Raw genomic sequence first — 22,500 nt, 5'->3', positions numbered from 1 at the left:
AAAAAAATGCAGAACCAAATTACAACTTTCTGCAACACAAAAAGTTCGCCTTCAATACCGCCTCTGCAACATTTCAATGAGCGAACTGCAAATGCAAAGGCAGCAGCATCTCCATCCCTTTCCTCGCCTTCCCCTCTCCTCTCTCTGTCTATCTCATCTTCCCTCGTCTCTCCTCCTCCCCTCTCCTTCTCCCCTCACCTTCCCCTCCTCCCCTCTCCTTCCCCTCACCTCCTACCCCGTAAACCCTCCCCTTATCTCATCTCTTCCCCCCCCTTCCCCTCTCCTTCCCTACCCGCTCCCCTCCCCTCCCTTCTCCTCTATCAACGTTCATACGCACTGAAAGAGGCCGACAGGGGGAAGGGAGAGAGGGGGAGGGGGGAGAGAGAATGGGTGAGGGGAGAGAGAGAGTGGGAGAAGGGGAGAGGGGAGAGAGAGAGGAGAAGGAGAGGAGAAAGGGGAGAAGGGAGAGGGGAGAAAGGGAGAGGAGAGGGGAGAGAGAGTGGGAGAGCGGGAGAAGGGGAGAGCGGGAGAAGGGGAGAGGGGAGGGAGAGAGGAGAGCGGAGGACGGGGAGAAGAGGAGAGTGGGAGGAGAGGGATAGGGAGGGACGGGGGGGCTGGAAGCTGCTTCTTTTATAACACCTCAAAACCTCAGGATTCTGAAGACTCATCTCGCAGCATCTCAATCATCGATCTGCGGCGCCTCAATTACTCATTATGATGTCCTCGCGCTATCTTCCTCGTTCCTCTTTTCGTCTTATTTTTTTCCCTTCTTCGTTATCTTTCTCTCCCTCTCTCTTCTATTCTTCACCCCCATCCTTTCTCTCTGAATAATAATAATAATGTGTCCTTACCCCCATCCTTTCTCTCTGACTCTCTCTCTCTCTCTCTCTCTCTCTCTATCTGTCTCTCTCTCTCTCTCTCTCTCTCTCTCTCTCTCTCTCTCTCTCTCTCTCTCTCTCTCTCTCTCTCTCTCTCTCTCTCCACGCGTTCTCCCTCTTTCTTACCTTACTTGCAAGAATATTAAGACCTCCAGTACCCTCCCCTCCTCCCCTCTTTTGTTTCCTTCCTCCTCTCAAAGTTTATTTCTCTTTTTCCTCTCCGTTTCCCCTCTTCTCCCTCCTCCTTCCTTCGATCCCCTTTTCCCCTCCCTCTCTCTTCGCTCCCCCGTCTTCTTCTCCGCCTTCGTTTCCCTCCCTCTCTCCGCTCCCTCCTCCCAATTTTCTCCCTTTCTCCGCTCTCTCCCAACCTTCCACCTCCACCTCCTCCTCCTCCACTTCCCTCCCTCCTCCCTCCCTCCCTCCTCCTCCCACCTCCACCTCCACCTCCTCCTCCCTCCCTTCCTCCCCCACCTCCCTTCCTCCCTCCTCCATCACCCATTATCACCCCCCCATCGCCCCCAAACACCCCCACAAAGGAGCAGGTCCGCGGGGCAGAGCACGCCAGCGACCTCGCCTATAATCAATGCCCCAAACAAAGGTCACACACACTATCACTGTGTCACAACACGCTATAGACGCCGTGACCCAAACCATCGATCAGGGGGAAGAAAGGTCAGGCTATTCATCAAGGGACATTTCGCCGCTCCCCCCCCTCCCCCCTCCCATCCAACCCCCCATCCCCCTACTCCTTCCCTATACCGCCTCTGTTTTCTCTCTCTCTCTCTCTCTCTGTCTCTCTCTCTCTCTCTCTCTCTCTCTCTCTCTCTCTCTCTCTCTCTCTCTCTCTCTCTCTCTCTCTCTCTCTCTCTCTCTCCTTCTCTCCCTTTTATTTTCTCTCCTTTCGTATTTTATTTCCTTCATGTTCTTTCTTTCGTGTCCTTTCTCTCTTTCGGTTTCTCTTTCTCTTTCAATTTCTTTCTTTCTTTCTTTCTCTGTCTGTCTGTCTGTCTGTCTGTCTGTCTGTCTGTCTGTCTGTCTCTGTCTCTGTCTCTGTCTCTGTCTCTCTCTCTCTCTCTCTCTCTCTCTCTCTCTCTCTCTCTCTCTCTCTCTCTCTCTCTCTCTCTCTCTCTCTCTCTCTCTCTCCCTTAGCTTTTTCCCTTCCCTCCCCTTTCCGCTTCCGTTCTGTTCTCATTTCCCCTCCTAAACTGCTGCCCCCCCCCCTTTGCCCCTCCTACTCTTTACGCCTTCTCTTCTTAGGCTTTATCTGTTTGTCTTTATCCTCTTTTTCTCCTTAGTGATGCTTCTCCGGAAATTTCAAGTTAAAATGCAACAGTTTATTTTCTTTTTTATTTATTTATTTGTTGTTTCTTGGCTGCCTTTGTCTCCCTCCACTTCACTCTTTAATATCCTCTACATACTCCCTCTCTCCCTACTTTACCTACCTACATACCTACCTACCTACCTACCTACCACAACCAACATCTCCCTAACTCCCCCCCCTAACCCCCCACCACCTACCCACCCTCCCTGCCTTCCTATATCCCTCCCTCCCTCCTTTCCCCCTTACTCCTAACTCCTCACACCACCCCAAACCCCCCAACCCCACCCCCAACCCCCCATCTCAACCCGTTCCTCCGCCTGGCCCCGCGTTATGGAGTGCGATGTACCGGATTCATGACGGGGATTAATGTAATTTACGGACCGATGGATTACACGCATGGGAGATTAATAATGTGTGATATTTGACGAAATAATGTGGAGGGCCCATTGCGTGGATTAGTGCAATGGATCGGCAAAGGCACAGGAGCCCATGTCCCCCCCCCCTCCCCCCACTGCTGGCGCTGGACTAATGCAGAGTGGATGTGCGTTCGTGCGCGGGCGGGACCTCAGGCGGGCGGGTAGGTGGGTGGGTAGGTGGGCGGGTAGGTTAAAGGGTAGGTGGGCGGGTAGGTGGGTGGGTAGGTGGGTGGGTAGGTGGGCGGGTAGGTGGGCAGATAGGTAGAAGGGTAGGTGGGCAGGTAGGTAGAAGGGTAGGTGGGCGGGTAGGTAGAGGGGTAGGTGGGTGGGTAGGAGGGCGGGGGGAAGAGAGAAGGGGAAAAGAGAGGATTGAGAAGGAGAGAGGAGGGAGGAGGAGGGAATAGGAAGGAGAGAAAAGAAATGCCCCTGGATGGGAAGCTTCACGTGGAAGTGGTAGGGATGGGGAGGGAGAAAGGAGGAATAGACGGAGAGGAGAAGGCGAGGGAAGGGGAATAGCAAGAGAGAAAGAAGGCTTTCCAATAGGAGAGTTTCTGAGGAAAGAAGAGAGGGAAAAGGGGAGAGGAGAGAAGGCACTCAAACAGAGGAGAGGGGGAGAGGTAAAAGACGCAGATATGAGAATAGATAAGGAGAACGGAGAGAGAAAGGGTGGAGGAGGGGAAGGGAGAGGGGGAGACGGAGAAAGGCACTCACACGACATCAGAAGTGTTCCTATCCTTCTGCCTCTGCGTGTTTGTTCTTAAGCCTTCTGCAATTAGCGCTGCTGTCTCTCTGTCTCTCTCTGCTATCTATTTTTCGTTATGTGTTCTCGTTCCAAGCATCCCTAACACAAGTAAATACTGGGAAAAGAGACTTCGAACGAGGAGACGAGAAGAGAATAAAAGAGAAATGAAGAGAAGAGAGAGGGGGAGAGAGGGAGAGGGAGAGAGAGAGAGAAAGAGCGAGAGAGAGAGAGAGAGAGAGAGAGAGAGAGAGAGAGAGAGAGAGAGAGAGAGAGAGAGAAAGAAGAAGAAGAAGAGAAGGAAGAGAAAGAGAGAGAGAGAGAGAGAGAGAGAGAGAGAGAGAGAGAGAGAGAGAGAGAGAGAGAGAGAGAGAGAGAGAGAGAGAGAGAGAGAAGAGAGAGAGAGAGAGAGAGAGAGAGAAAGAGAGAGAAAGAGAAAGAAAGAGAAAGAAAGAGAAAGAAAGAGAGCAAGATAAAGAAAGAGAGAGAGCGAGAGAAAGAAAGAAAGAAAGAGAGAGAGAGAGAGGAAAACAAAACCAAAACAACAAACAAACAAGCACCCCGCGAGAAACGAGTGAGGAGTCGCACCCCGCAATAGGAATTTGATATATTAAAGTCACTCAATGAGATTAATGAAGGAGTGTCCCGGGATTTATAATTACCTAGGAAACATCTTGCGCCGGACCCATTAATGAACCACCGGGGATTAATCTGGATGATGAGCAACGTCCTCAACATTCTTCAGCTTCATCAACGTGACGTCATAATTAGCAGGAGTTATTGCAGCCTCGAAGCTTATTATATACACTGAAAGGGAGTGTCTTCCCCCTTTTTTCTCGTGGCACTGATGCTGGATATCTTTATCTTTATTTAATATGATACTTTCGGAAAAAAAGCTAATATTAAATATATGCAGGCGTAAACAAAATTAAATATACATACATGTACGTACGTATGTACACGCAAACACAAACACGAGTACAAACACACAAAAACACACACACACACGCACACACACACACACACATACACACACACACACGAAACACTTCCTAACAATCTCCCTTGACCGACCTCCTTCCCCGAACCACCAATCCATTTATTCCTCTTTCTATTCACGCCCTCTACCTATCTACCAATCTACCTATTTCCGTTCCCGACCCTCCTTCCTCTACCCACCCTCCTCTTCCGCTCCACCCCCTCTCCCCCTACAGAGGGGCGCCTCAACCTCTCCCGCCCACAGCAATATAACAACACAGCGTTACTCTAAACTATAATGAAGATGGATGAATTAACGCACGTATGGATGCAGATATGTATTAGGTTCGAATTCGCTTACATACGCACATTCACACATACACACATGCGCACACATAAACGTATATGGATCTCGCATAAACGAGATTATAACACACACGCTCACGTATGCACGAGACCAAAGCGCATACACGCCCACAAATGCCGATACATTCTCTCTCCCTCTCCCTCTCCCTCTCTCTCTCTCTCTCTCTCTCTGTCTCTCTCTCTCTCTCTCTCTCTCTCTCTCTCTCTCTCTCACACACACATTACACACACACACACACACACACACACACACACACACACACACACACACACACACACACACCTATCCTCTCGAACACACACCCTGCACGCCCACCCGCAAGATACCATCGCATACGCCGCCCACATGACATCGAGCGGACGGACGCACGCCCCGAACCCCGATCTTTAATCCGCCTAATGGCCAGATCCTGTCAAATGTACTACAGTAATACATCTCGTAAAAATCCATACCGTGTTTTCTTATTTTCACTTCTAGCGCTCTCTCTCCCCTCTCGCTCTCTCTCTCTCCGTCTCTCTTTCCTTTCTCTCTCTCTCTCTTTTTTTTTATAATTTTCGTTCTCTCTTTGTTTTTCGTCTCATTCGCACCCTTTGTCTCCCTCCCTCTCTTTCTCTCGTCCCCCTCTCTCCTCCTTTCTCTATTTTTTTTTTGGATTTTTTCTCCATACCGTCATTTTATTCTCCGTTTCTTCCTTCCTGTCTTTGAAACCTCATTCGGTGGATTAAAATTTCCCTCCCAACTCAATTTTTTTTCTAATACTTTCGAAATAAAGAAAAAAAACTAAAAGACGTAAGGTTTCTATCGTAAGTTTGAAGAATGATTACTCATTTTTTTACTCATTTTTTATACATGTTAATGAAAAATGAGTGTTTCAGAATCCGACTAGCCAAAGATGAGGAGGCTCCCCTTGCTCGCCCTTCTCATGAATATGCTCCTTCTCCTACTTCTTTTTCTTGTTCCTCTTCTTTCCTTTTCTTTTCTTTTTCATTTTATCTCCTTTTTGTTTTTATTTTTATCTTTATTTTCTCCCTCTTCTTCTTCTTCTTCTTCTCCTCGTTCGTTTAATTCTCTCCCTCCTCCTCCACCTCCTTTTCTCATCACTTGCATCTTTTCTTTTCCCTCCTCCATCTCCCTTCTCTTCGTCACCACCAGTACCACCAACATACACCCCCAACACAAACACCACCACCAACATAATCTCCTCCCCTTCTCTCACCTCCTCCCCCCCATCACATCCTCCCTCCACCTCCACCTCCTCCTTCTCTCCCATCTCCTCCACCCTCACCCACCTCCTCCACACCCTCACCCAGCTCCTCCACACCCTCACCCACCTCCTCCACACCCTCACCCACCTCCTCCACACCCTCACCCACCTCATTCCTCATCCCGCCTCCGTTATTCCACCTCACAACCTCACACGGATCAGCTACAACCCTCCTTGCCCACCGGCTGCAATCGCCAATTATACATAGGCCTACCCCTCCCCCCTCCTCGACCCCCTCCCCAACTCCCACCCCATCGTACAAAAGGGGTTGTCTCATATCAAATTAAGGTGATTGATCGGGGGGAGGAAAGGGGGAGAGGGGGAAGCTACCGTTGCATATTCCTCCGTCTAACCAGGCCCTCCCTCTCACCCTTAGGTCCCTCCCTCCCTCCCTCTCCCCTCCCCCTCTCTCCCTCCCTCTCCCCTTCCCTCTCCCTTCCTCCCTCCCCTCCCCAGATTCCCTGACGTTAAACCCGGGATAATTGTGGAATTTGTAAACGTCACGATGCGTGTATACGGGTGTTCACGGTTGGCGATGATGGTGGTGAGAGGTGCGTGTGTGCGTGTGTGTGAGTGCGTGTGTGCGTGTGTGTGAGTGTGTGTGTGTGTGTGTGTGTGTGTGTGTGTGTGTCTCTCTCTCTCTCTCTCTCTCTCTCTCTCTCTCTCTCTCTCTCTCTCTCTCTCTCTCTCTCTCTCTCTGTCTCTCTCTCTCTCTCTCTCTCTCTGTCAATCCATCTCCACCTTTACACTATTGCATCTTATCTCCCTCCCTCCCTCCCTCCCTCCCTCCACACGTGCCCACAACCACCAACACTGACCCAAGATACTCAGGAACAAACAGTTAACGCCACCTCCCCCTTTTGTATATAAAATAGGCCCCCCAGCTGGAGGTAGATGGGTAAGGCAGACGATTGGAGGGCAGGACAGGGGAGGAAAGGGTAGGGGTGGGGAAGGTAGGTAGGGTAGGGAAGGGAGAGGCAAAGCTGGGCATGGATGGGTGAGGTAGGGAGGTGGAGGGGAGCGATAGGGATGTGAGGGGAGGGCAGGGTAGGGCAGGATAAGGAAGGATAGCACAAGGCAGGACAGGGCAGAAGAGAAGGGAGGGTACGACAGAGAAGCGGGGAGGGTAAGGCAGAGGAGAGGGAAGGGAGGGCAGGAGGAGGGCGGGAAGAACGGAGGAGAGGGTAGGGGAGGGCAGGAGGAGGGTGGGAAGAACAGAGGAGAGGGTAGGGGAGGGCAGGAGGAGGGCGGGGAGGGAAGGAGTTGGAAGGGTAGAGAGCAGGATGTGGAACACAAGGGTAATACATCCCTGTTAAAATGAAGAGACGTGACCATGCTTCTTGGGGAAAATAAGAGAGCGGAGCCAGGCAAGGAGGAAGAATAGAGGAGGAGGGAGGAAAAGCATGAGAGATGTTTAAACGAGTACAGAATAATAACGATGGATAATAATAATAATAATGATGATACTACTACTACTAAAAAAATAATGGCAATAATAATAACAATAACAATAATAACATTACTAATACGACTAACAATACATAAAAATAGGGAAAGAATAAGGGAAATAAATCTAATCCAATCATCCCATAATAATACTAATAATAATGAGTAATTTTACGCTTATGGAGACCTGACGTCCGTTCGTTCGATAGGCAAGGAATAGGCATAGGGGAGGCAAGGGGAGGGAGGAGGGGAGAGGAGGGAAGGGGAGGGTAGGTGGGGATGGAAGAGGGGAGGATAGGGGAGAGAATGGGAGGGTAGAAGGGGAGGGGAGGGGAGGGAAGAAGAGGAGAGGAGGGGAGAGGGAAGGGAGAGATTAAGTGTGAAGGGCTAAGGGCTCTACAGCTTTAGGGTTGAAAGGATTCAAGGGTTAAGGGCGAGGAGGGAAGAAGAGAGGAGAGGAGAGGAAAGGAGGGGGAGGAGGAGGAGAAGGGGGGAGGTGAGGGGAGAGGGTGATACCTTGTGGCATTCCCTCGGGGGTTTCAAAGCGTTTCACAGGATGCAGGAGGAAGACATATTTATTTAGGAAGATTAATAAATCTAAATTCCTCATCTAGTCTACCTACCAACTAATCACATATTCAGTCCCTAAGTATTTTTGTATTCTTATCGATCCTTTTACTTTCACCGAGCTTGTTATACAGCATCATTATTCAGCATTTCCTTTTGGTGGGGGCGAGGTGTGAAAAGGGGAGGAAATAGGGAGAGGGAGAGAGGGAGGAAAGGGAGGGAAGGGAGGAGAGGGGGCGGGGAGAGGGAGGGGAGGAAGGGGAGGCTTCCTACGAACAACTCATCGGTCTTCCTCCCCCCTTCCCCTCATTCTCTTCCTTTTACTCCAATTCCTTTTCTCCTCATTTCATCCTCTTCTCACTACTCTTCCTCCTTCTTCTTGTACTCCTCCCTTTTCCTCCGCATCATCTGTACTCATCCCCTTCCTCTTCATCATCATATTTCTCTATCCTCTCTTATTTTTCTACTTCCTTCCTTTTCTTCGTCTTCTTTTCGCACTTCGTCTTTCAAATTTCCACTTCCTCCTCCTCTTCTTCTCCACCACCACCACCATCACCAACTCCTCCTCCTCCTCCAACTCCACCTTTACTACAACCACCACCACCACCACCACCACCACCACCACCACCACCACCACCACCTCCTCCACCTCCTCCACCACCACCAACACCACCACCACCACCACCACCTCCTCTCCTCCTCCTCCTCCTCCTCCTCCAACTCCACCTTTTTACCACCTCCTCCCCCTCCTTCTCCTCCTCCACGACATCTGGTGGGCGTGTAACGAGAGCGAGCGCCCCCCTCCCTCACCCCCCACCATCTCCGTCCTCATCCTCGCCGCCCACGAAACGGGGTCCTTCGGGCGTCCTCCGCTACAGTTCGCGCGCGCCGCCCTTGTCGAGCCCGCGCCCACGCCCTGGACGCACCGCCGCGAACCGACTCGAAAGAAAGCCGGCTCACGCGTCACCGGGCTTCTCCCTATCCCTTGCCCCTGCTCTCTAACCCCCCTAACCCCTACCCCTATCCCTTGCCCCCTGCCTTCTAACCCCCTACCCCCCCTTCAACCCCCTACCCCCTCCTCTAACCCCCACTATCCCCACCCCATGTCCTTTCTAACCCCCTACCCCCCCTACCCCCTGCCTTCTAACCCTCTTCTATCCCCTATCCCTAGCCCTCACACCAGCTACGCACGCGAGTTGTTATTTAGCACTTACCCACTGCCTTCCAACCCTCTAACCCCCTTCTATCCCCTATCCCTTGCCCCCTCCCTGCCACACCAGCTACGCACGCGGAGTTGTTATTTAGTAATCAATCGAAATTTACAGAAGCCTCGTTGGGGATCAAGGCCTGATCGGATCACACTCACGATACCTATAATTATTGAACCGCGCGGACAACGTAACAATATATATATATATATATATATATATATATATATATATATATATATATATATATATATATATATATATAATTTTCATGGCAGAAAACGTAGGTGACAATCATGTTTTCTTGTTAAATCTATAAACAAAACACGAACAAAGAAAAATAAGAAAAACAGAAAAGACATAAACAAGAGATGGGCCAAATGGAGAAGAGGTTGCCAAGTCGTCATTTATCTCCGCTTCCGAAAAGCAGGTTCATTTGCTCCGCCCGGGACGAGGCCGCTCAAGCAAAAGTCATATCAACAGAGCGCAAAAACAAAAGATAAACAAAGACATAAACAAGGAACGAGAAAGGATATCCGTCTCATCGCTTGGGGAAATCACACAAGATCTATACGAGCAACAACAACAACAACAATAATAACAACACGCCAAATAGACTCGTAAATCTGCGCGGGACTTTCAATTTGTACATAATTTCCCGAAGACTAATGTGTATAAATTTAAGGGAGGAAGGGAGGAGGGGTAGAGGGGAGGAGGAGGGTAGAATGGGAGATGGGGGGAGAGAGAGAAAAAAGAAAGAGGGGAGTAAGGGAGGGGGGGAGTACAGGAGATAGGTTATATGCAGGAGAGGGGAGGAGTGAGTAGGGGAGAGATGGAGAGGGGGAGGGGAGAAGGGAGAGAGGAGGAGAAGGAGGAACTGGGGAGGGGGAATAGCAGAGGGGTTCGACAGGGGGAGAGGGGAGTAGGAGGAACAAAGGGAGGGGAGGGGGGCGCAGAAATGAGATAACGCCATAGGATGATATACCGTAAATTCGAGAATTATGACTTCAATATAAGCCCAGGCCACAGAAGGTGTAATTTCGGGGCCGCGCCTCGTAAATAATAAAGAGACAATTAGGGCCAAGAATCACTTCATAAACTGCCCTTAAGGCGCTTTTAAAGGTACTTGCCGCATTGGCGACCGACCTTAGCGTACTCCCCGCCGTGTTACGATAATAAAGGGCTCAAAACTGACATGAAAACGCTGCCTCATTGTCTTTACGCCTGTCAATCAGGGATCAATATTTACGTAAATATTTTTATGTGCGTATACATGCATCCAAATAAACAGATGGGGAAGGAAGAGGGGTCGGAAGGCGTAGGGCAGGGGGGGAAGGGAGGAAGGAGGGAGAAGGAAAGGGAGAGGAAGAAAAAGAGGAGGGAAGGGAGGAGACGGAGAGGGAGAGAAAGAGGAGGGAAGGGGGGAGACGGAAAGGGAGAGGGAGAGGAAAGGAAGAAAAATGAAACCACATGAATCAAAAATAAAACCGAGTATAAGGAGAAAGAAATCACGAAAACTAAACATAAAATCAAAACGCAAATCAATCTTTCCCTTTCCACGCACGCACGCACACGCACACACACATACACACACACACACACACACACACACACACACACACACACACACACACACGCACGCACGCACACACACACACACACACACACACACTAAAAAACGACCCTAAACAAACTTTCGAAAAAATCCACGGACCAAACCCTAAAAAAAATCTCCCCAAACCATCCCAAAGAAGACCTCAAAAAAAAAAAAAAAAAAGGTCCACCAAATCACGCCAACACCAGACCTTAAACGCAAAAACGTTCCGCGAAATCATGCCAAAAAAAAAGGACCTTTGTAGACACCTTATGTAAAATTCCCCCCCCCCCCCGCTTCTTAACGGCGCTACGAACATCCTATCCATAAGTAAGACCCAATATCCCTTTAATGACACATGGAGCATGGGGCTCGTTCTCCCTTAAAGGACACATAAACATTTTAAAGACACACTAGCTCTCCGGAGGCGTGGAATGTACGCTGCGATAGTCTTTTTTTAAGTTTATGCTTTTTTTTTCTTAAGTTTTAAGATGCCGTTTTCGAAATTTTGTTCTCTCTCTCTCTCTCTCTCTCTCTCTCTCTCTCTCTCTCTCTCTCTCTCTCTCTCTCTCTCTCTCTCTCTCTCTCTCGCCTCTCGCCTCTCTCTCTCTCTCTCTCTCTCTCTCTCTCTCTCTCTCTCTCTCTCTCTCTCTCTCGCTCTCGCTCTCTCTCTCTCTCTCTCTCTCTCTCTCTCTCTCTCTCTCTCTCTTTCTCTTATAACAAGATGCTGCAATATGGAAAAATAAGGACTGACAGACACATTTTTTTCAGATCACAAGAGACGCGAGGCTAAAATTCGGAAAAGGAATGGGTAAGAGGAAAAGTAGGATAGAGTATAATTTTAAAAAAATAAAGCGAACACATTGAAAACCGGAAAGGAAAGGGGAGACGAAGAGAGAGAAAAAAAATTAAAATCCCAAAAAACAACAATCCAAAAGAGTTAGAAAAATAAGAGGAAACAAGAATAACAATACGAAAGAAAGGGTGAGAAAAAAAACTAAAAACGCCAGCAAAAGCAAACATTATTAAGACATATTAAAACCGGTCTGCCGACTAAACAAGGCCTAAGCCAGCCAAGCAAGGCCACAGGGGACGTGTTCGGGAAGTGGGGCCTGGCACTGAATATGAAAAGTGGGAATGTTCGAGCCATGTTTAGCCCAGTGCCAAGGTAAACACACGCCGCTCTCCCTCCCTCTCTCCGACGCTAAATAACAGTGCCATACAGAATTCCATACGGTGCCATTTTGGGGCGGGGGGAGGGGGGGGGATGGAGGGGGGTAGAGAAAGGACCATGGGAGAACCAGACAAAAAAAAAAGGGGGGGGGGTGGACAACCTGTGGCACTGTGGCACTATCGCGTTCAAAACCATGGTCGTTCACTATGGTAGACTTATTTTTTCCAGCATCGAGATAAAATGGCACTCATACACTCATACTCGCTGGGTCTTTATGAGGAGGGGAAGGAAGGGAGGAAAGAGGGGTGCAAAGCGGATAAGGAAGGAGAGAGGGGACTTGGCGAGGATGCGGAAGGGTGGGGAAGGAAAGGAAATAAATAAGGGGAATAAAGAATGAGAGCCGAAAACCAAGGGAACGGATAAGAGACAAAGGGTGGAAATAGAGTAGGAGGAACCGAAAGAGAAAGGGATACATATATGCATACATATATACATACATATGTACATACACAGACACACAGACACACAGACACACACACACACACACACACACAGAGAGAGAGAGAGAGAGAGAGAGAGAGAGAGAGAGAGAGAGAGAGAGAGAGAGAGAGAGAGAGACAGAGAGAAAGAGAGAGAGAGAGAGAGAAAGAGAGAGAAAGAGAGAGAGAGAGAGAGAGAGAGAGAGAGGGAGAGAGAACCGAGAGAGAGAGACAGAAATCCAGAGAGAGAGGGAGAGAGGGAGAGAGAGAGAGAGAGAGAGAGAGAGAGAGAGAGAGAGAGAGAGAAAGGAGAGAAAACCGATCGAGCAGGGCCGTCCATGGAGGGCGAGAGGAGAGGGGGTGGGGGGCGAACGAACCTAAAACAATCACGCAGGCATGACTGGCACATCAAGGGGCTCCGGAATTATCCAAATGCCGACGGAAGGGAGACTAGGGATTGCCACAACAGCTCTTACTATGCCCTTAACCCCATCCTCTTCCTCTTCCTCTTCCCCGTCCTCCTCCTCCTCCTCCTCCTCCTCCTCCTCCTCCTCCTCCTCCTCCTCCTCCTCCTCCTCCTCCTCCTCCTCCTCCTCCTCCTCCTCCTCCTCTTCCCCTTCCTCCTTCCCTTCCCCTCTTCCCTTTCCCTTCCCCTTCCCCCACCTCCCCGTTCTACCCCTCCCCCCTGCCACGAGCGGAATATAGGCCTTACGCAGCTGGGAACAAGGAGATGATAGGGTATTAATCTGCCTCTTCTTTCCCTCCTCGTCATCCTCTCCTCCTTCCTCCCCTCCTACTCCTCTTCTTCCTCCCCACCGCATCCTCTTCTTTCTTCGCCCCTTTTTGTATTCTTACTCTCCTCCCTATCCTATTTTCCTTCCTCCCCTCTTCCTCCTCTTCTTCCTCCCTATCCTCTTTTCCACTTCTTCCTCCCCACCTCATCCTTTTCTCCTTCCTCCCTTCTCTATCCTCTTCTCCATCCTCCTCTTCTTCCTAATTCTCCATCCTCTTCATCTTCCTCTCCCCTCTCCTCCTCCTCTCCTTCCTCTCCGCATCTTTTGCATCAATCCATCAAATCCTCTACTGATGGATTCGGAGAACCGGTCCTGTTATCTGGATTGGCGAATCGTATAACAACAAAAACAAAATAAAACAATAACAAAAAAAGCAGAACAAACGCACTGTGAAGGCTTAATATAACATTCCAAAGCCAAATAGCGCTCCATCACTGTTCCCAGTTGCTTGACAATGAATTTGCACACGCACACACACACAAACACACACACACACTAAAAAAGTAGCGCCAACAATTACATTCTCGGCTGTCATATATTCCCCAACTTCGTAATCCTCCCCTCCCCTCCCTTCCCCTCCCCCACACCCTAAACCTCTCTCCGTCTCCCTCCCTCCCTCGATCCCTCCCTCCATATCCTCTTCCCCCCCCTTTCCCTCACCCTTCCTCTCTCCTCCTTCTCTCACTTCATCCCTTTGCCCTCCCTCTCCCTCTCGCCTCAAAATACCCCCTCCTCACTCAAAACCTCCCTCTCCACCCTCCAACCCCTTCCCCTCCCCCTCCAACCCCTTCCCCTCTCCTCTCCTTCCCTCCAACCCCCTCCCCATCCCCCTCCTCCCTCCTCCCTCCCCCATCACCAGCGTCTCCATCATGCTGTCAATTATGCGAGGTTTACCGGCGAATAATTGACTTTGCCGAAGATAATTGCCTTCCTTAATGCTCGAATAATAATGTTTTGCCCAATCGGCGAGCGGGTAACCTCGTCCGGCCGCCGCGTCGCTGTCACTTCCCGGGGGCACGCGGACCTCGGGGGGCACGGGGGGCATGGGGGGGCGCAGGGGGCACAGTTGGCACCCCTGGCCCTCCCATAGCCCTGACCCCGCAACAATATGCCGCGTGTCGGTTGGCAGCCCTGACGCGGGACAGGCGTTATTTTGGGTTCTCCTGTCGTGTTATTGTCGGCTCTGTGCTCGCGGCAATTTCATACGCTATATTGCTATTGCTGATAGTTATATTAATCGTGTTGGCGTCCCTGCTAAATATGAAGGTCTCGCCGCTGGCCCTGATCAGTCCCTGCGCCCGGTGACAGTCATCACGTGCATGCATACATATTAAAACGATTGCGTTGCCATACACGTCACGCCAGCCAATGACTGATGCCCCAAAGGAAGCGCACGCACGCGCTCGCTCTATTAATTAATTAACCCATTAACAAATCTATCTGTCTGTCTATTCGCATGTGTGTTGAATTGCTTATATGCAAATCGCTCTCGGCGTTTATGTAGGGATGCACGTCTTGCGCATAGAATTTCTCTCTCTCTCTCTCTCTCTCTCTCTCTCTCTCTCTCTCTCTCTCTCTCTCTCTCTCTCTCTCTCTCTCTCTCTCTCTCTCTCTCTCTCTCACACACACACACACACACACACACACACACACACACACACACACACACACACACACACACACACACACAGACACACACACACACACACACACCGATGAATGCATGAATTAACCAAGGACTCAGGGCCATAAAATCCCATTACAGTCGATGTACACGCCGCATACACTGGGAATGGCATGGCGGCCACAAAGAGCGAGCTTGCGCCTTTAAAAGAAAAATGGAGAGAGAGAGAGAGAGAGAGAGAGAGAGAGAGAGAGAGAGAGAGAGAGAGAGAGAGAGAGAGAGAGAGAGAGAGAGAGAGAGAGAGAGAGACAGAGAGAGAGAGAGAGAGAGAGAGAGAGACTGGGGGGAGGACACCATCCCCTCAAAGTAAATATATAAAACGAATTTAAAAAATCATACAAATCTGATCACGTTCTCTTCTATTTTCCCATATCGTCACTTTTATTTCCTCCATCTTTCCCTCTTCCTCCACATTCTATACGCCGTCACTCTCTCCTTCTCCCCTCTCCCTCTTTCTTCCATACATGAACACCCTCTCCTTCCTCCCTTCCCCTCCTCTATCTCTATTCCCTTTCCTTAATATCTCTGCCTGTCTGTCTGTCCTTCTCTTTCCCTTTATTTTTTATCCCCCTAACACCCTCTTTCCCTTTCCTTAATCCGCATTTTCCCTCCAGACAGCATCTCCCTTTCCCCTCCCTCCCTCCCCAACTCTCCCTTCCCTCCCCAACCCTCCCTTCCCTTCTTCCTTCCCATCCCTCCCTTCCCTCCCAACCTTCCTTCCTTCCCTCGCTTCCAACCCTCCCTTCCTTCATTCCCTCCGTCCCTCCCTCCCTCCCCAACCCTCCTTCCCTCCTTCCATCCCTCCCTAACCCTCCTTCCCTCCCCAACCCTCCCTAACCTTCCCTCCCCAACCCTCCTTCCCTCCCCAACCCTCCCTTCCCTTCCCTTCCCTCCCCAACCCTCCTTTCCTCCTTCCCTCCCCAACCCTCCCTCCCTCCTTTCTTCCTTCCTCCCCAAACCAGAAACCAAACCTAGATTTTTAACGCATGGTCGAGCCTGATGCTATCCGGAGTGCGTCGCCATGCATTCTGGATCGCAAGTGAGCAACAACCCTTTGCAAGACGTAAGGGCGATAATCCCACGGTCATGCACGAGAGGGGAATGCATGGCGGGAGGCAGAAGGGAAACTCCACACTTTGGGTTTACATATGCACGTGTGTACATTCATGAACATACATAAACGAACTGAGAAAAAAAGAGGTGAAGAAAGTATATAAAATGGACAAACGCACATAGACATACACACAGATATAAAGAGAAATACACACATATACATACACACAGAGAAAAAGAGAAATACATACACACACACACATATATAAAGAGAAATTCATACATACATACATACATACACACAGGTATAAAGAGAAATACACACATATATAAAGAGAAATACATACACACACACACAGATATAAAGAAAAATATATACATATATACACACATATATAAACTCAAAGACACAGAGAATTGCGTGATTTACCGGCATGTCACGACTTTCCGTTATCTATAAAACATTCCTCGTGACGGTTCTGTTCTCTAGTTAACTTTAAACTTTTTAAATAATCATCCTGCGGGAAAGTAAAAAAAAAAAAAAAAAAAAAAAAAAAAAAAATACAATGCACATAAATATCTTTTTAAACGAAGATAATAACTCCATTATTTTTTTCCTTCTTTTTTATTCTCTCTCTCTCTCTCTATCCATCCTAATTAACATCTTTCAGTTCGTCCTCGCAGTCGACCTAATCAACATTCCATGCAAATGTTCAAAAAATGGCTTGCGTTAATCACATTATTTCACGCTCACGTTAACATGTTCAGACAGTTCAAACGCGTTCGCACTCTCTTTTTTTAATATATATTTTTCTCTTTCTTTTTTTAAATTTTTTACTTCGGGGAGGCAGAGAAAGAAAAAAATACCAGTTATGATGATGATGACGATGATGGTATTGATGATGATAATAATGACGATGACGATGATGACGATGATGATGATGATGTTAATGATGATGATAATAATGATGATAATAATGATGATGATGATGATGATGATGACGATGATAATGACATTATGGTTATGGTGATGAATGGACCCGTCTGCACCCGTCTACGTCACGCCATTTTCGCCGAATATGTCACAACACGTCATTCTGAGAGAGAGAGAGAGAGAGAGAGAGAGAGAGAGAGAGAGAGAGAGAGAGAGAGAGAGAGAGAGAGAGAGAGAGAGAGAGAGAGAGAGAGAGAGAGAGAGAGAGAGAGAGGGGGGGTGAAGCCACAGGGAACGAAGAAATGCAGAGACTAAGAGGAGGGAGGGAATGAACGGATAGGAGGAGGGACGAGATGTGGGATCAGGTAGATGGGGGAGTGCACGAAAAGGAGGGAAGGAGGGAAGGAGCGAAGGAGGGAGGGAGGGAAGAAAGGAGGGAGGAACTAAATAACGGGATAGAAGGAGGGAGTTCTAACATGAAGGAACAAGAAGAGGGAGGGAGTAAAGAGACAGGAGGAGAGATGGAATGAAAGGAAGGGAAGGAGGCACATGAGGAATAAAAAGGGGAAAGAAGAGAAGGAAAGAAAGGAAGGAGGATTAGGAAAGAAAGGGAAATAATAGGAAAGGAAAGAAAGAGAAAGAGGAGAAGGAAGGAAAGGAGGTAAGACAGGGAAGGAAAGAAAAGAAAAGAAAAGAAAAGGGAAGAGAGAGAGAGAGGGTAGGGGGGGAGGGAAGCCGCCCCCCCCCGAAAGTGATACGCGAAGTCACGGCGGCAATTCATTTATGTTCGTGCGCTCTTTAATGTCCCGGCCCCGAAGCGGACATCAATAACACCGCCCGCCATTACAATTACATTTTTGGCCACCTTCATCCCCCCTTCCCCCTCCCCCTCCTCTCCCTTCCTCCTCCTTCCCCTCCACCCATCCCCCTCTTCTCTCTTCCTCCTCCTTCCCCTCCTCTCCCTTCCTCCTCCTTCCCCTCCACTCCTTTCCTCCTCCTTCCCTCCCCCATCCTCCTCCTCTCCCTTCCATCCCCTTCCCCCTTTCCCTCCTCGTCCTCCTCCTGCTGCTGCCCGCTATTACCCTACGAACCCTTTTCTGTATCTTCCTATCCTAATTTTCTCCCTGTTATTGTTGTTGTTTTCTTCTCTTTCCTTCTCCTTCTTTCCCTTCCCCTTCCCTCTTCCCTCTTCCCATTCCTGTTCTTCTTCTCCTCCTCCTCCTTCCCTTTCCTCCTCCTCCCCCTCCCCCTCTCCCCTCCTCCCTCCTCCCTCCTCCTCCCTTTCCTCCTCCTCCTTTACCTCCTCCTCCTCCTCCCTTTCCTCCTCCTCCTTCATCACTCCACGGTACACATCCCCGCTATATGCTCTCCGTGGCTTATCTTGTACGGCCCTGTGAAACAAAAATTAATACAACCCCCCCATCCCCCCACCCCCACCCCCCGAATACAACCCCGCCAGCCCCGCCGTGGATTTATATGCTCGCTATGCTCAAAAGTATTTGCTCGCGCGGGCTCATACATCAACCTGATAACGCAAATTATAGTCTGCTTAAGCCCGCCATTACCCCGGGAGATATTTTCCGCCCTGGATGTTAAATATAGCGCGAGTATTGCACCCTGGATAATAAGTCACGGGCGCGGATGATTGCTGCTCGTCACGTCAGGGAAATTTGTAAATAATAATAACGTATGACCTTACGAGTGAAGCCCGCCGCCCCCCCCCCTTCTCCCGCCACCACAACTCCCCCTCTTTTTTGTACCCCTCTGAGCCCCCCCCCCCCATTCCCATTCCTGTTCTGGCTCGTCTCGCTGTCTCCTCTCCTCCCGGAAAAAAAAAATAATAATAAAATTTAAAAAATACCTTCCCTATTTTACGAATAATAATAAATAACAACGATGAAAAAACAATCAAAAGATAATAACAGAAAGTGTGAAAATTTAACAAACAAATAAGTAAAGAAGCCAATAAAAAAATCGTAAAAGAACAACAAAGGAAAATGATTAAGGAAATTAGTCAATGATAAAAAACGTAAAAGAACAAAGGGAAATGAGTAAGTAAATGAGTCAATAAAAAATCCGTAAAAGAACAACAAAGGAAAATGAGTAAGTAAATGAGTCAATAAAAAAAACATACCGTAAAAGAAAAACAAAGGAAAATAAATAAAGTAAATGAGTCAATAAAAAGACGTAAAAGAACAAAGGAAAATGAGTAAGTACATGAGTCAAACAACAAAAGAAAATGAATAAGTAAATGAGTCAATAAAAAAATCGTAAAAGAACAAAGGAAAATGAGTAAGTAAATGAGTCAATAAAAAAAAACGTAAAAGAACAACAAAGGAAAATGAGTAAGTAAATGAGTCAATAAAACAAAAACATTCCATAAAAGAACAACAAGGGAAAATGAGTAAATATCATGGAAGTCCTGTTATATCAGCGATCGGTCTCCGCTGGTCATACGCTCTGCCGATCCTTCAATGTCTGCATCCTGTAACGCCCTAGGCTATCCTTTTTTCATCCTATCTATCCCCCATTCTCCTTCGTCCCTTCTCTCTCTTATTCTCGTTCTCGCTCTGGTTCTCGTTCTCTCTCTCCCTCTCCTTTTCTCGCTTTTTTCCCTCCTTCATTCCTTCCTTCCTTCCTCGGCCATCCCTTTTTCATCCTATCTATCCCCCATTCTCCTTCGTCCCTTCTCGCTCTCTCTCTTGCTCTGGTTCTCGTCCTCTCTCTCTCCTTCTCCTTTTATTCCTCCTTCCTTCCTTCATTCTTTCATTTCTTTCCTCCCTCCCCTCCTACCCACACACCCTCCCTTCCTCCCTCCCCTCCTACCCTCTCCCTCCTTCCGTGGGAACTGATGAGTGGGTGAGTGCATAAACCGCCTTGCCTGATACTGTTTATATTACGATGTTGCAATATACAGCGCCGGATTCCGCCCATGAACCAGTGTTACGCTTTATATATCAAAGCGCCCGATGGGAAACACTGGGCGATATCATACTAAAAATATTATAGGTCGAGGCAACACTTCACGGGCACACACTACCTGGACGTGGGGGGAGGGGGGGTGGGGTGGAAGGGAGGGGGAAGGGGGGGAGGAAAGAAAGCGAGGGATATATATATATATATATATATATATATATATATATATATATATATATATATATATATATATAAATGTATATACATATAGACAGATAGATAGATAGATAGACAGATAGATAAAAAGATAGACAGATATAGACAGATAGACAGAGAGAGAGAGAGAAAGAGAGAGAGAGAGAGAGAGAGAGAGAGAGAGAGAGAGAGAGACAGATAGACAGAGAGAGAGAGAGAAAGAGAGAGAAACTTCGCAAATAAATTAAATAAATAGACAAAACAAATAAATAACACGTCTCCCCCTCCCCTCCCCTCCCCCCGGCCACGCCACGGCTGAGAATAATTCCGCCGATGTCACCTTTATCGTCCGTGCGTACTAATTGATAGCTCCGTGTAATTACGTTATCCCGCCTTGCTCTCTTTTATCCCGGACGCTCCTCGCCCCACGCCGCTGTCTACGGAGGGCCCTGATTCGCCTCTCTCTCTCTCTCTCTCTCTCTCTCTCTCTCTCTCTCTCTCTCTCTCTCTCTCTCTCTCTCTCTCTCTCTCTCTCTCTCTCTCTCTCTCTCTCTCTCTCTCTCTCTCTCGCTCTCTCTCTCTCTCTCTCGACGTCCTGATCCATTTTCGACTTCCATAAGCTCATAATACAAAAACTTCCTCTCTCTCCTTCTCCCTCTCCCTTCCTCTTTCCTCTCTCTCCCTCTCCATCTCCCTTCCTCTTTCCTCTCTCTCCTTCTCCCTCTCCATTCCTCTTTCTCCTTCTCCCTCTCCCTTCCTCTTTCATCTCTCTCCCTCTCCCTTCCTCTCTCTCCCTCTCCTTCTCCCTTCCTCTTCCGACTCCCCGAGGGCACCGCCGCCCCTCTCCTTCTTTATCCTTCGGGCCAATCAGCGCCTTCCGAGCCATTCATAACGACCGACTTAAATCACCTCGCGACGCCCCCCTTGCTTGCCCTTACACATCCATTTTCCCCTTTTAGGAAATACCGCCGGTGCCTCTGTACCCTTAAATATATATGTGAATATATCCTGGTCCCTTTTTCCCCCCTTCTCTTCCTGCCACACCCTTGTTTATACCCTGGTTTTCCCTCCTCGTCCCCTTCTTTCATTCTCGTCCTTCACTAATCCCCTTACTCCTCCTCCTCCTCCTCCTCCTCCCTATCCCCTCCCCCTCCACACTCACCTTTTTATATCTAATTTTTCCTGAGAGACGAAGGTTACTACGGCCTTACCCTTATTTTCACCCTTAACGGTGCCTCCTAGGTCCTAGTCTTCCTCCTGCCGACTCACCCCCATCACCCCCACTCCCTACAGACCCTCACCCTACCACCCCCACTCCCCTACACCCCCACAGATCCTCACCCTATCACCCCCACTCCCCTACACCCCCACAGACCCTCACCCTTACCCTCCTTCCCTCCCTTCCTTACCCTCCCTACTTCCCTCGCTTACCCCTCCCCGCCCCCCAGTTCCGCCCTGCTTCCGTATATCGCCCATGTTACTTGGCTCAATGGAATTATTTCATTAGTTTTGATTGAGGAACCGTGGGCGTACGGGGGACGGGGTGGGGGGGGGCGGAAGGGTCTGGGGAAGAGGAAGTGGGGGGAGAGGAAGAAGGAGGCAGAGAGCGGTGGAGGGAGACGGGGTCACGGAGGGAGGGAGGAAGGGAGGGAGAGAGGGAGACAGGGAGGGAGAGATGGAGAGAGAGATGGAGAGAGAGAAGGAGAGAAGGAGAGAAGGAGAGAGGAGAGGGAGAGGAGGGAGGGAGGGGAGGAGAGGGAGGGAGAGGGAGGGAGAGAAGGGAGAGAGAGAGAGAGAGAGAGAGAGAGAGAGAGAGAGAGAGAGAGAGAGAGAGAGAGAGAGAGAGAGAGAGAGAGAGAGAGAGAGAGAGAGAGAGAGAGAGGGGGGGATACCTGGCAGAGAAGGGCGAGAGGGAGGGAAGGAGACAGGACGAGGGAGAGAGATGGGAGGGAAGGACAGGGAACGGAGGAGGAGAGAGGAGAGAGGACAGAGGAGAGAGGAGGAGAGGGGAGGGGGGGGGTGAAGGCAGTTTGATGGAAGGTTAGGTAGACTGAGGAGGAGGAGGGGGGGGGAGGAACAGGAAGGGCAAGAGAGAGCGGGGAATAAAGACGTAGACGAATGGACTGAGGGAAATGAGTGACCTGGAAAGGGGAAGGGAAAAAAAGAAAAAGGGATAAGGAAGGCGATGAATAAAAGAATGAAGAAAACGAGAGAAAGAAAGATGGTAGATCAACAGAGGAAATATGAAAAGACGAAACGAGGAAAATCAGGAATAGAGAGTAATAGAGAATAAAAATGAGAGTAAAGAAGTAAAGTGAAAAGAAGGATGTGAACGGACAAGAAAGGGAAGTGGAGGGAGATGGGGAGAGGAAGAAGGAAGTAAGACGATTAAAACGCAAAAGGAAATGAAGAAGCAAGGAAAGAATAAATACGAAAAAATAATACGAGAAGTAGAAGAAGCAAAAGGAAAAAAAGTAAGAGTAGCGGGAGGAG

General features: G+C 48.9%; 1 protein-coding gene across 1 annotated transcript in view; it reads right to left on the bottom strand.

Moving 5' to 3' along the window:
• LOC113812136 (RNA-binding protein Musashi homolog Rbp6) overlaps positions 1 to 22,500 on the bottom strand; it is a 1,047,083-nt gene that overhangs the window by 772,168 nt on the left and 252,415 nt on the right. The gene's annotated exons all lie outside the window — the stretch shown is intronic.

The sequence above is a fragment of the Penaeus vannamei genome, chromosome 2 (assembly GCF_042767895.1).
Source record: "Penaeus vannamei isolate JL-2024 chromosome 2, ASM4276789v1, whole genome shotgun sequence".
Lineage (NCBI taxonomy): Eukaryota > Metazoa > Arthropoda > Malacostraca > Decapoda > Penaeidae > Penaeus > Penaeus vannamei.
Note: the sequence above shows the minus strand (reverse complement) of the source record. Positions and strands in the feature narration are given on the sequence as shown.